Below are 15,005 nucleotides of genomic sequence, written 5' to 3' on the forward strand. Positions count from 1 at the left end.
TTCATCATGCCCGCCACCGTCGGAGACGCAACCGCCGTCCGCAATGGGTGGGTTTGAGTGTGTGTGTGTGTGTGTGTGACCCAGATTTCTCTGGTCTTCACAGGATTGTATTGTAGTTAAATCCCTAATCACTGGACTTCTGGACTCGAGTACAACACTACTCAAGGATTTCTTTCCTCTCTGTAGGAGCATAGTGAATTGTTGTTGTGATAGAATATTTTTCCCATTTGAGTCAATTGTCTCTTCTAGTCAAAATTGCAGTAAATTTGTTGATGTAATCATGCTCCTGAGTTGGTACCTACACTGGTCATAGGTGAATTTGGTGACGTGCTCGGTCACACTCATTTATCATCAGTATTTGACACCCACTACCCAGTGTTATTCTCTTCCCTTCAGGTTCCACTCCCTGGTATTCGATGTAACCATGGCCCTGGACACCTTGTCCCTGCCCGTCCTGGAGCCCCTGACCCCTGGGAGACTGCTGGATGTGACTGTCCTGGCACTCAGCTGCCTCTACACCGGTACGTTCTGTGTTCAGTTGTAGGTTCCACTCCTAGTTTGGCCACATACAGTAGTGTACTGTCCCCTTTTTTTGTTTGTTTTTTGTCAAAAGTCAACTTTTCAAGCGGAAAAACAATGTTCTTCTGACGAAGCTTACCCATGATTTTATACAATGATTCTTTTAGTTTAAATATGTTTTATTTTGGCTGAAAGTTCCCCTGTTGCCTCTGCCTCTAATCTTGGGGTTAACTGTAGGTTTACTCCTCCTCTCCTCCAGGTGTCAGTGTTGCCACGTTCATGGCCGTCCTGCAGGTGGGCAGTGGCCTGCAGCTCCGCACTGCCTCCACTGGCTCCAAAGAGGAGGACTATGAAAAGGATGCTGCTACCATCGTACAGAAATGTGTAATTACCACCAATATTATACCTAGTTGCTAGGGTGCACCAATTGTGTATGTAGTACTCTAGCAGACTGATATGACTCTGTAGCAGACTGATATGACTCTGTAGTACTCTAGCAGACTGATATGACTCAGTACTCTGATCAGTTAGTGAAGAATGACATCAGTTCACCCCTTCCAGCTAATCTTTTACAATTAGAAGTTATCAAAACACATTCTATTAACGGGTGCGTTTTGGCTGATTTTAAGTTACTTACATTTGATCTCGCTCTCTCTGTCCTTGCTCGCTCTCTCTGTCCTTGCTCGCTTGCTCGCTCTCTCTGTCCTTGCTCGCTCTCTCTGTCCTTGCTCGCTCTCTCTGTCCTTGCTCGCTCTCTCTGTCCTTGCTCGCTCTCTCTGTCCTTGCTCGCTCTCTCTGTCCTTGCTCGCTCTCTCTGTCCTTGCTCGCTCTCTCTCTCTCTGTCCTTGCTCGCTCTCTCTCTCTCTGTCCTTGCTCGCTCTCTCTCTCTCTCTCTGTCCTCGCTCTCTCTCTCTCTCTCTCTGTCCTCGCTCTCTCTCTCTCTCTCTGTCCTCGCTCTCTCTCTCTCTCTCTCTCTGTCCTCGCTCTCTCTCTCTCTGTCCTCGCTCTCTCTCTCTCTGTCCTCGCTCTCTCTCTCTCTGTCCTCGCTCTCTCTCTCTCTGTCCTCGCTCTCTCTCTCTCTCTGTCCTCGCTCTCTCTCTCTCTCTGTCCTCGCTCTCTCTCTCTCTCTCTGTCCTCGCTCTCTCTCTCTCTCTCTGTCCTCGCTCTCTCTCTCTCTCTGTCCTCGCTCTCTCTCTCTCTCTCTGTCCTCGCTCTCTCTCTCTCTCTGTCCTCGCGCTCTCTCTCTCTCTCTCTCTCTGTCCTCGCTCTCTCTCTCTCTCTCTGTCCTCGCTCTCTCTCTCTCTCTCTCTCTCGCTCTCTCTCTCTCTCTGTCCTCGCTCTCTCTCTCTCTCTCTCTCTGTCCTCGCGCTCTCTCTCTCTCTCTCTCTGTCCTCGCTCTCTCTCTCTCTCTCTGTCCTCGCTCTCTCTCTCTCTCTCTCGTCCTCGCTCTCTCTCTCTCTCTGTCCTCGCTCTCTCTCTCTCTCTCTCTCTCTCTCTCTCTGTCCTCGCTCTCTCTCTCTCTCTCTCTCTCTCTCTCTCTGTCCTCGCTCTCTCTCTCTCTCTCTGTCCTCGCTCTCTCTCTCTCTCTCTCTGTCCTCGCTCTCTCTCTCTCTCTCTCTGTCCTCGCTCTCTCTCTCTCTCTGTCCTCGCTCTCTCTCTCTGTCCTCTCTCTCTCTCTGTCCTCGCTCTCTGTCTCTCTCTCTCTCTCTCTCTCTCTCTCTCTCTCTCTCTCTGTCCTCGCTCTCTCTCTCTCTCTGTCCTCTCTCTCTCTCTCTCTGTCCTCGCTCTCTCTGTCTCTCTCTCTCTCTCTCTCTCTGTCCTCCTCTCTCTCTCTCTCTGTCCTCGCTCTCTCTCTCTCTCTCTCTGTCTCTCTCTCTCTCTCCCCTCTCTCTCTGTCCTCGCTCTCTCTCTCTCTTCCTCGCTCTCTCTCTCTGTCCTCGCTCTCTCTCTCTCCTCGCTCTCTCTCTCTCTGTCCTCGCTCTCTCTCTCTCTCTGTCCTCGCTCGCTCTCTCTCTGTCCTCGCTTCTCTCTCTCTCTGTCCTCGCTCTCTCTCTCCTCTCTCTCTGTCCTCGCTCTCTCTCTCTGTCCTCGCTCTCTCTCTCTCTCGTCCTCGCTCTCTCTCTCTCTCTGTCCTCGCTCTCTCTCTCTCTCTGTCCTCGCGCTCTCTCTCTCTCTCTGTCCTCGCGCTCTCTCTCTCTCTGTCCTCGCTCTCGCTCTCTCTGTCCTCGCTCTCGCTCTCTCTGTCCTCGCTCTCGCTCTCTCTGTCCTCTCTCTGTGTTTTCAGCTGGACATCTATGAATTGATCAGCCAGGCCATCAGCAGCTCCCGCAGAGCTGGAGGAGAGGTGACTAGTGAATCAACGCTGTCCTCACCTGTGTAGCTAGATACCTGTCCACACCTGTGTAGCTGGATACCTGTCCTCACCTGTGTAGCTGGATACCTGTCCTCACCTGTGTAGCTGGATACCTGTCCTCACCTGTGTAGCTGGATACAGGCTGATGGGTGAATAAATCACTTTTCTCCCGGGTAACCTGGTATTTCCCTCCAAAAACGGACATGTCATTTAAAAGTATTATAAAGCATAGAAATATGCTACATGGCCAAAAGTATGGTGACAGTCCTTCAAATTAGTGAATTTGGCTATTTTAGCCACACCCGTTGCTGACAGGTGTATAGAATTGAGCACACAGCCATGCAATCTCCATAAACAAACACTGGCAATAGAATGGCTCAGTGACTTTCAACGTGGCACCATCATAGAATGCCACCTTTCCAACAAGTCAGTCGGTCAAATTTCTGCCCTGCTAGAGCTGCTCCGGTCAACTGTAAGTGCTGTTATTGTGAAGTAGAAACGTCTAGGAGCAACAACGGCTTAGCCGCAAAGTGGTAGGCCACACAAGCTCACAGAACGGGACCGCTGAATGCTGAAGCACGTAAAAAAAATTGTCTGTTTGCAACACTCACTACCGAATTCCAAACTGCCTCTGGAAGCAACGTCATCACAAGAACAAGATCAGGAGTTACATGAAATGAAAGCAGGTGTCCACATAGTTTTGGCCATGTAGTGTATGTGGTTGTTTAGGGTAGTTAAATTCACTGATTGTGAAGTCTCTGGAGAGGAGTGCCTGCTAAATGATTCAAACATTGTTGTGAAATGTGTCCTCCAGCACTACCAGAACTTCCAGCTGCTGGGAGCGTGGTGTCTGCTGAACATCCTGTACCTGAACCTGTGTTCCACGGCCCTGGCTGACAAGGGCAAGGAGAAGGACCCTCTGGGCCGCCCTCAGGGTCCGAGACATCGCCGCCCGCACCAAGGATGGAGAAGGCTCCCCTAAACTGGGACCTGGCAAAGGGTGTGTAGCTTACCTGTGTCGTGTCTTTGGGCACCATTAACTTGAAGACATGTTTATCAAATAACTCCCTGTAATTATTATCACGCGATTAAACTGATTAATCGTTTAATTGTAATTAACTAGGAGATCGGGGCACCAAGGAAAATATTCAGATTACAAAGTTATAATTTTCCTAATATAACTTTCCTATATTATAACATTATATATTATATTAAATTATAGTATAGGCCGGTTATCTTCTGGTTTAAATGGTGTATTTTACCTCGCGTCCAGTCTCATTCCAAACGTCGTAAATTGTTGTATCTGCACGAATCCAGCCTTTACTAAAGTCATCCATACATCAATTGTCTTAAAATCATTTATTTACTAAACTAAGTAATTCACAGAAAGCATACAAACAGTAGTTATCGTTACAAAGAAATGGTAGAGGAATGTGCCCTAGTGGGCTAAACCGGCATGGCTGGTGTCTTGTTAAACAAAGGGTCATAAAGGGCAGCTGAGAAGACACAACAGAGTTGATAAATATTAACAATTGATATGCTAATCCTTTGCACATGAACGCTCACTCATTCGGGAACAATTGCAATCAATATATATTTACGCTCAGTGTGTCGTCGGGATCCTTGTTGGAGAGTTTTTGTCCTGTTCTCTCTCTCTCTCTCTCGGTTAGAATGGATCTTTCAAAGCGACATTCATTAATGTCGTTATAGAATGGATGTTTCGTCGGTCTTCGCGTTCAATGATATAATTTCTATCTGCAGACTATTAATTAATATCAAATACTTGTTATTATTCTGTCGGTCTCGATAGTCTAAAAGTTTAACTACGTGGTATAGTTAACTTTCAGTAGAGGAATTGGATGGTCAGACCTTGGCTCTCTCTTCTGAGGTAAGCTGGTCTGATGAAAGAAAATCAGGGTGGGGGTTTTATACGTGAACATAGAACAGGCTTGTCACATGACGCCTGGTCCTGTCTGTGTCCCTGGGGGGCGTGCCGATGACTGATTTAAGCTTTGAACAGAAATACATTCTATCACATTAACATCAGTACATAGCATCTCAACGTATTCCAAATAGCTTTATCCTTATTAATACATTTTATACAACCATTTAGATGCAAGTCCCATAGCTGAGGCTATTATATAAACAGTATTATGGTAATATGGCTATATTGTTTCTTCTGAGTATCACAAAATTGTACCAAGTGGACCAGTTCGTAGCTGGATTCTTCACCGATCTTTTATACCTTCTCCAGAACATAAATGTCGTTCGGTTCCCCAATTCTGTGTTTTGGAAGAATTTCCTTGGTCTCTCAATGAAACCCCTCTGTGTCTCAACTGGGCCAAGCGGCAGGACATTCTCCTTTAGAATTTTACAACTGTTTTCACAGGGCCTGGGTAGGGAGAGGTAGGTAGGGGGATGGTGCAAGGGGGAGGGAGTCAACTGTGCTCCCTGTTCCCAGAGAGGGCAACGTCATGACACAGGTAACACAACAACACTCTACCAGGAATGACCTTCTGTATCTGTAGAGAGGGATACAAGTTCCAGGTAACACACAACAACACTCTACCAGGACTGACCTGCTGCATCTGTAGAGCGGGATACAAGTTCCAGGTAACACAACAACACTCTACCAGGACTGACCTGCTGTATCTGTAGAGAGGGATACAAGTTCCAGGTAACATAACAACAACACTCTACCAGGACTGACCTGCGGTATCTGTAGAGAGGGATACAGGTTCCATAACTGTATCAAGCGTCCCACCTACTCAACAGCCAGTGGAATCCCGTGGCGCGATATTCAAATACCTTAGAAATGCTATTACTTCAATTTCTCAAACATATGACTATTTTACACCATTTTAAAGACAAGACTCTCGTTAATCTAACCACACTGTCCGATTTCAAAAAGGCTTTACAACGAAAGCAAAACATTAGATTATGTCAGCAGAGTACCCAGCCAGAAATAATCAGACACCCATTTTTCAAGCTAGCATATAATGTCACAAAAACCACAGCTAAATGCAGCACTAACCTTTGATGTTCTTCATCAGATGACACTCATAGGACATTATGTTATACAATACATGCATGTTTTGTTCAATCAAGTTCATATTTATATCAAAAACCAGCTTTTTACATTAGCATGTGACTAGCATGTGACTAGCATTCCCACCGAACACTTCCGGTGAATTTACTAAATTACTCACGATAAACATAACAATTATTTTAAGAATTATAGATACAGAACTCCTTTATGCAATCGCTATGTCCGATTTTGAAATAGCTTTTCGGTGAAAGCACATTTTGCAATATTCTGAGTAGATAGCCCGGCCATCACAGGCTAGCTATTTTGACACCCACCAAGTGTGGTACTCACCAAACTCAGAATTACTATTAGAAAAATTGGATTACCTTTGCTGTTCTTCGTCAGAATGCACTCCCAGGACTTCTACTTCAATAACAAATGTTGGTTTGGTTCCAAATAATCCATAGTTATATCCAAATAGCGGCGTTTTGTTTGTGCGTTCAAGACACTATCCGAAGGGTAAAGAAGGGTGACGCGCCCGACGCGTTTCGTGACAAAAAATGTCAAAATATTCCATTACCGTACTTCGAAGCATGTCAAACGCTGTTTAAAATCAATTTTTATGCTATTTTTCTCGTAAAAAAGCGATAATATTCCGACCGGAAAACCCTGTTTTCGTTCAAAGACCAAAAAATAACAACATGGTGTCGGCTCGTGCCTGCGCCTCAGTCTCATTGTTCTCAGATCGACCACTATCCAAATGCGCTACTGTTTTTCAGCCATGGCCTGCAAAGTCACCATTCATCGTTCTGGCGCCTTCTGAGAGCCTATGGGAGCGTTAGAAAATGTCACGTTATGCCAGAGATCCCCTGTTTTGGTTAGAGATGATCAAGAAGGCCAAGAAATAGTCAGAGAGAGCGCTTCCTGTTTGGAATCTTCTCAGGTTTTGGCCTGCCAAATGAGTTCTGTTATACTCACAGACACCATTCAAACAGTTTTAGAAACTTTAGGGTGTTTTCTATCCAAATCAAACAATTATATGCATATTCTAGTTACTGGGCAGGAGTAGTAACCAGATTAAATCGGGTACGTTTTTTATCCGGCCGTGCAAATACTGCCCCCTATCCCCAACAGGTTAACCTGTGACGAAGCTGGACCACTGCTGCTCCTCATCCTCACTCTGAGAGGATGCTGATTGGCTGACAGCCGTGGTATATCAGACCGTATACCACAGTTATGACAAAACATGTTTTGTACTGTTCTAATTACGTTGGTAACCAGTTTATAATAGCAATAAGGCACCTCGGGGGTTTGTGGTATACGGCCAATATACCATGGCTAAGGGCTGTATCCAGGCTCGCTCTGTTGCGTCGTGCATAAGAACAGCTTTAGCTGTGATATATTGGCCATATAACACACTTCCTCACGCCTTATTGCTTAAATATACAAATTTTCCATCTTTTAAAAACGTAAAATTGTCAAACGTGTGTAAAGTTCCGCTCGTGGCGGTGACTTATACTGTTTGCTTTTCATATGTAAAATGTTACTTTATTCCAAATGTAAGCCTTTGTTCCTGTGTGTCAGTTATATTTCAATATGTTGTGAGTAATGTCTCACCTCGTGTTCTCCCAGCCGACCAAGGTGCTGGGGATCTACACCTTTACGAAGCACGTGGCCCTGGAGGACTTTGAGAACAAGCCCCGCAAGCAGCAGGGATACAGCACTGTGACGCACTTCAACATAGTCCACTACGACTGCCACTTCGCAGATGTCAGGTTAGTACACACACACAAGCAGCAGGGACGGTACGCAAGGGGCAGGGACGGTACGCAAGGGGCAGGGACGGTACGCAAGCGGCAGGGACGGTACGCAAGCGGCAGGGACGGTACGCAAGCGGCAGGGACGGTACGCAAGGGGCAGGGACGGTACGCAAGGGGCAGGGACGGTACGCAAGCGGCAGGGTACGACTTTAACATAGTTCATTATGACTGTCACCCCACTGCAGGCCTCCTCCTCCCTGAGGAAAGAGGATCAGGCCTCCTCCTCCCTGAGGAAAGAGGATCAGGCCTCCTCCTCCCTGAGGAAAGAGGGTCAGGCCTCCTCCTCCCTGAGGAAAGAGGGTCAGGCCTCCTCCTCCCTGAGGAAAGAGGGTCAGGCCTCCTCCTCCCTGAGGAAAGAGGGTCAGGCCTCCTCCTCCCTGAGGAAAGAGGGTCAGGCCTCCTCCTCCCCTGAGGAAAGAGGGTCAGGCCTCCTCCTCCCTGAGGAAAGAGGGTCAGGCCTCCTCCTCCCCTGAGGAAAGAGGGTCAGGCCTCCTCCTCCCCTGAGGAAAGAGGGTCAGGCCTCCTCCTCCCTGAGGAAAGAGGGTCAGGCCTCCTCCTCCCTGAGGAAAGAGGGTCAGGCCTCCTCCTCCCCTGAGGAAAGAGGGTCAGGCCTCCTCCTCCCTGAGGAAAGAGGGTCAGGCCTCCTCCTCCCTGAGGAAAGAGGGTCAGGCCTCCTCCTCCCTGAGGAAAGAGGGTCAGGCCTCCTCCTCCCTGAGGAAAGAGGGTCAGGCCTCCTCCTCCCTGAGGAAAGAGGGTCAGGCCTCCTCCTCCCTGAGGAAAGAGGGTCAGGCCTCCTCCTCCCTGAGGAAAGAGGGTCAGGCCTCCTCCTCCCTGAGGAAAGAGGGTCAGGCCTCCTCCTCCCTGAGGAAAGAGGGTCAGGCCTCCTCCTCCCTGAGGAAAGAGGGTCAGGCCTCCTCCTCCCTGAGGAAAGAGGGTCAGGCCTCCTCCTCCCTGAGGAAAGAGGGTCAGGCCTCCTCCTCCCTGAGGAAAGAGGGTCAGGCCTCCTCCTCCCTGAGGAAAGAGGGTCAGGCCTCCTCCTCCCTGAGGAAAGAGGGTCAGGCCTCCTCCTCCCTGAGGAAAGAGGGTCAGGCCTCCTCCTCCCTGAGGAAAGAGGGTCAGGCCTCCTCCTCCCTGAGGAAAGAGGGTCAGGCCTCCTCCTCCCTGAGGAAAGAGGGTCAGGCCTCCTCCTCCCTGAGGAAAGAGGGTCAGGCCTCCTCCTCCCTGAGGAAAGAGGGTCAGGCCTCCTCCTCCCTGAGGAAAGAGGGTCAGGCCTCCTCCTCCCTGAGGAAAGAGGGTCAGGCCTCCTCCTCCCTGAGGAAAGAGGGTCAGGCCTCCTCCTCCCTGAGGAAAGAGGGTCAGGCCCCCTCCTCCCTGAGGAAAGAGGGTCAGGCCCCCTCCTCCCTGAGGAAAGAGGGTCAGGCCCCCTCCTCCCTGAGGAAAGAGGGTCAGGCCCCCTCCTCCCTGAGGAAAGAGGGTCAGGCCCCCTCCTCCCTGAGGAAAGAGGGTCAGGCCCCCTCCTCCCTGAGGAAAGAGGGTCAGGCCCCCTCCTCCCTGAGGAAAGAGGGTCAGGCCCCCTCCTCCCTGAGGAAAGAGGGTCAGGCGGCCTCCTCCCTGAGGAAAGAGGGTCAGGCGGCCTCCTCCCTGAGGAAAGAGGGTCAGGCGGCCTCCTCCCTGAGGAAAGAGGGTCAGGCGGCCTCCTCCCTGAGGAAAGAGGGTCAGGCGGCCTCCTCCCTGAGGAAAGAGGGTCAGGCGGCCTCCTCCCTGAGGAAAGAGGGTCAGGCCGCCTCCTCCCTGAGGAAAGAGGGTCAGGCCTCCTCCTCCCTGAGGAAAGAGGGTCAGGCCTCCTCCTCCCTGAGGAAAGAGGGTCAGGCCTCCTCCTCCCTGAGGAAAGAGGGTCAGGCCTCCTCCTCCCTGAGGAAACAGGGTCAGGCCTCCTCCTCCCTGAGGAAACAGGGTCAGGCCTCCTCCTCCCTGAGGAAACAGGGTCAGGCCTCCTCCTCCCTGAGGAAACAGGGTCAGGCCTCCTCCTCCCTGAGGAAACAGGGTCAGGCCTCCTCCTCCCTGAGGAAACAGGGTCAGGCCTCCTCCTCCCTGAGGAAACAGGGTCAGGCCTCCTCCTCCCTGAGGAAAGAGGGTCAGGCCTCCTCCTCCCTGAGGAAAGAGGGTCAGGCCGCCTCCTCCCTGAGGAAAGAGGGTCAGGCCGCCTCCTCCCTGAGGAAAGAGGGTCAGGCCGCCTCCTCCCTGAGGAAAGAGGGTCAGGCCGCCTCCTCCCTGAGGAAAGAGGGTCAGGCCGCCTCCTCCCTGAGGAAAGAGGGTCAGGCCGCCTCCTCCCTGAGGAAAGAGGGTCAGGCCGCCTCCTCCCTGAGGAAAGAGGGTCAGGCCGCCTCCTCCCTGAGGAAACAGGGTCAGGCCTCCTCCTCCCTGAGGAAACAGGGTCAGGCCTCCTCCTCCCTGAGGAAAGAGGGTCAGGCCTCCTCCTCCCTGAGGAAAGAGGGTCAGGCCTCCTCCTCCCTGAGGAAAGAGGGTCAGGCCTCCTCCTCCCTGAGGAAAGAGGGTCAGGCCTCCTCCTCCCTGAGGAAAGAGGGTCAGGCCTCCTCCTCCCTGAGGAAAGAGGGTCAGGCCTCCTCCTCCCTGAGGAAAGAGGGTCAGGCCTCCTCCTCCCTGAGGAAAGAGGGTCAGGCCTCCTCCTCCCCTGAGGAAAGAGGGTCAGGCCTCCTCCTCCCTGAGGAAAGAGGGTCAGGCCGCCTCCTCCCTGAGGAAAGAGGGTCAGGCCGCCTCCTCCCTGAGGAAAGAGGGTCAGGCCGCCTCCTCCCTGAGGAAAGAGGGTCAGGCCGCCTCCTCCCTGAGGAAAGAGGGTCAGGCCGCCTCCTCCCTGAGGAAAGAGGGTCAGGCCGCCTCCTCCCTGAGGAAAGAGGGTCAGGCCGCCTCCTCCCTGAGGAAAGAGGGTCAGGCCGCCTCCTCCCTGAGGAAAGAGGGTCAGGCCGCCTCCTCCCCTGAGGAAAGAGGGTCAGGCCGCCTCCTCCCTGAGGAAAGAGGGTCAGGCCGCCTCCTCCCTGAGGAAAGAGGGTCAGGCCTCCTCCTCCCTGAGGAAAGAGGGTCAGGCCTCCTCCTCCCTGAGGAAAGAGGGTCAGGCCTCCTCCTCCCTGAGGAAACAGGGTCAGGCCTCCTCCTCCCTGAGGAAACAGGGTCAGGCCTCCTCCTCCCTGAGGAAAGAGGGTCAGGCCTCCTCCTCCCTGAGGAAAGAGGGTCAGGCCTCCTCCTCCCTGAGGAAAGAGGGTCAGGCCTCCTCCTCCCTGAGGAAAGAGGGTCAGGCCTCCTCCTCCCTGAGGAAAGAGGGTCAGGCCCTAGACTGTCTCTACTCTGCTGGTCAAGCTTGGAACATGCTCAGCAATAGTGTCTTTATCCTTCCTCCGTCAGGCTTGCTCGGGGGCGGGAGGAGTGGGAGAGTGCTGCGTTGCAGAACGCCAACACCAAGTGTAATGGACTGTCTGGGGGCCTCACGTCCCAGAATCAGCCTTCGCCACATGCCTGGCCAGGTAATGACACACAGCAGGTTCATCATGTTCAGTAGGGCATCGCCGAACAATTCAAATCCTCTGTTGTTGGACCAGTTGCATCTCACTTTTCCAGAACATTAGCAATTAAAAGATGTTCTCTAATTAACTTAATGAGATGATATATTGCCAAAAAACAGTGTTATGAAATGAAGAATTTAATTTCATCTCTTGAAAATGCAATCAACTTAATCAGATCTAGTACACACAAACCGTTCCCAAACTATTTCCTGTCAAACATCTCTCCTCTCGATCTCCAAGAAACACACATCTGCAGGAGAGCCCACCTACCAGCTGAACATCCATCCTCATTACTAATCTCCTCTCTCCTTTTGCTCTCTCTTTTTCCCCCCAGACACAACACATATCTACAGGAGTGTACTGGACAGAGAGAGCCCACCTACCAGCTGAACATCCATCCTCATTACTAATCTCCTCTCTCCTTTTGCTCTCTCTTTTTCCCCCCAGACACAACACATATCTACAGGAGTGTACTGGACAGAGAGAGCCCACCTACCAGCTGAACATCCATCCTCATTACTAATCTCCTCTCTCCTTTTGCTCTCTCTTTTTCCCCCCAGACACAACACATATCTACAGGAGTGTACTGGACAGAGAGAGCCCACCTACCAGCTGAACATCCACGACACCAAGCTCTTGTTCCTGCGTTTCTCCACGGAGCAGTCCTTCAGCGTGGATACGGGAGGGGGAGGACGAGAGAGCACCATCCACCTCATCCCTTACGTCATCCACACCGTGCTCTCAACACGTATGGAGATGTTACCTGACATACTCCTCTGTCTGTCTCTCTCTCTCTCTCTCTCTCTGTCTCTCTCTCTGTCTCTCTCTCTGTCTCTCTCTGTCTCTCTCTCTGTCTCTCTCTGTCTCTTTCTCTGTCTCTCTCCTCATAACTATCTTGTGAATTATTAATGAACATCTTGTTAATTTGCGTGGGACTCTCCATTCTGTTTGACCCGTTGGTGTCTTTGTGTCTTCTCTCAGTACTCGGGCTACTAGTCGTGAGGAGAAGAACCTGCAGTGTTTCTTGGAGCAGCCGTGTGAGAAGTGGGTGGAGAGCAGCTATGATGTGGACGGTCCCCACTACTACACAGTGTTGGCCATGCACATCCTGTCTCCTGAACGCTGGAGGAACACACCTTCCTACGCAGGCTCCTCGTCACCGTACACGCACGCAAGGTCTCCGCCGTCTTCGCCGACTAGTAAGATACTGTTCCAGAACTGTCTTCATAATCGCATTTATAACAACTTGTAAAAGTTCACACGTTTTAGTATTTTTTTGTTGTTGTGATCCCTGTGAGACATGAACCCCCCCCATGACTAAATTGTAAGATTGTTCTGTGAGAATACATTCCTGTTGATTTTAAAATATATATAATTTAGCTGCAGTGTGAATGATTTGTAATCTTCCTCATCTCTCCAGACTCCCAGATAAACAGTCCAAGGAGTATGTAGGGTACCGCTCTCCACTCCTCTTCTGGGGCCTTGTGGAACTAATCTATGACATGTTCAGGGTAAGAGGGACTTATTTTTACGTCACACAACCCAAAACATTTGGCAGACAAAAATACCTGCTGTAACACAACCCTTGTGTCAAATTCTTTTGTACATTTGTGTATATGCTTTGTTGTTTTGTGTCGCACTGCTTTGCTTTATCTTGACCGGGTCGCAGTTGTAAATGAGAACTTGTTCTCAACTGGCCTACCTGGTTAAATAAAGGTGGAATAAAACAATTAAGCTGTACAACATGGGTCGTGAACTGTTTCTGCCGTGTTCAGTTCACTCATCCACGTCTACCCCCTTCCTATAGAAAGTGTCCACCAGCAACACAGAGGGAGGCTGGTCCTTCTCGCTGGCGGAGTACATGAGGCACAATGACATGCTCTTGTACGAGGCCTCGGAGTGCATACTCAAGGCCTATCAGGAAGAACTCATGCCTGCTGAATCCTTCTCTGAGTTCCTGAATGTCGTAGGCCAGTGTTGCCAGACTGATGTGTACAGCTCAATGTGTGAGATTGAATCATTTCATCTAACTCTGTTTAATCTGTTTTCAGGACTCCTCTCTGACATTCCAGACCTCTTCCTGCAAGACCTGTTGAACTCTGTGCCCTGATGTCCGACACGTTGGTCCTGCTAACGGCACCTCCATGGGACAACCAGGGTGTTGTCCCTCTCTGCATCATTAAAAGCAGATCTTACACGTGTGGTCTGAGTGAGGAGTCTGTTGGTGTGTTTATGACCATGTTGCTGTGAACATTCAATACACACCTCATGTCTTAGGGTGTAATCTTCAAGTAGCTTTCCAAACAAAACAGTTTGTTGTTGATCACAGCGTATTAAGACGTGTTGTTATTGGTCTTTTCAAAACGGAGGCAGGATGGAGGCTTCGCTGAGTCAGGTGGTGAACTAAGATGACTGACTCTGTTCTCCTGACGAGCCTGGGTGATACGTCTGTGTTAATGGTAGAGCTGGAAGGACCAGCTTAGGTCTTGACTGGAATAGACATGTATGTTTTACTGGGTGGAAGGGGAATAGACATGTATGTTTTACTGGGTGGAAGGGGAATAGACATGTTGTGCAGGGTGGGGTTCTCTTCTCAGTGACCCAATCAAGAGAAAAGTTTAAACTTCCTGAGCCCTCCCTCCCCATGATCCTGATTTGTGATTGGTTCGCCCTTCTCAGAAACATGTCACAATTTACTGTACTGTCCAAATAAACCATTAAAGAGGCCTACATCCTTCCTTTGTATTTGACACGCTTCTCTCTCTAACGCTACACTGGCAGTCTCTCTCTGATTATCTCTCTAACGCTACACTGGCAGTCTCTCTCTGATTATCTCTCTAACGCTACACTGGCAGTCTCTCTCTGATTATCTCTCTAACGCTACACTGGCAGTCTCTCTCTGATTATCTCTCTAACGCTACACTGGCAGTCTCTCTCTAACGCTACACTGGCAGTCTCTCTCTGATTATCTCTCTGACGCTACACTGGCAGTCTCTCTCTGATTATCTCTCTAACGCTACACTGGCAGTCTCTCTCTGATTATCTCTCTAACGCTACACTGGCAGTCTCTCTCTTTTTGTTTTAGATCTCCCACACAATCATTTATTCGACAACATCCTGCCGACGATTCCCAGAAGGCTTTCTGGTAAAGGAAAAGGTGCCAATGAGTTTTTCAAACCTCGGTGATAATAAATGAATTACCTATAGACGTGATGTCACATCCTGCGTACTCTGAGCTGAATGCGTGGTGTGGAGTTTAGTGTTACTTGGCCTAGTCTGCTACGATGTTCAACAACTGCTTTTTGAAAACCACATCCAACGCTCTGTGTTACGTCTCATGTCTCTGTGTCATGTCTTTGTCACGTCTCATGTCTCTGTGTCATGTCTTTGTCACGTCTCTGTCTCTGTGTCATGTCTCTGTGTCACGTCTCATGTCTCTGTGTCATGTCTTTGTCACGTCTCATGTCTCTGTGTCATGTCTCTGTGTCATGTCTCTGTCACGTCTCATGTCTTGTCTCTGTGTCATGTCTTTGTCTCATGTCTCTGTGTCATGTCTTTGTCACGTCTCATGTCTCTGTCACGTCTCATGTCTCTGTGTCATGTCTCTGTCACGTCTCATGTCTCTGTCATGTCTCTGTGTCACGTCTCATGTCTTTGTCTCTGTCTCTGTGTCATGTCTCTGTGTCATGTCTTTGTCACGTCTCATGTCT

General features: G+C 50.0%; 1 pseudogene; it reads left to right on the top strand.

The window, feature by feature from the left end:
* Positions 1 to 3,440: 3,440 nt before the first annotated feature.
* On the top strand, positions 3,441 to 14,032 carry LOC123726127 (E3 ubiquitin-protein ligase UBR4-like; annotated as a pseudogene).
* The last annotated feature ends 973 nt before the right edge of the window (positions 14,033 to 15,005 follow it).

Source organism: Salmo salar, chromosome ssa13 (assembly GCF_905237065.1).
Source record: "Salmo salar chromosome ssa13, Ssal_v3.1, whole genome shotgun sequence".
NCBI lineage: Eukaryota > Metazoa > Chordata > Actinopteri > Salmoniformes > Salmonidae > Salmo > Salmo salar.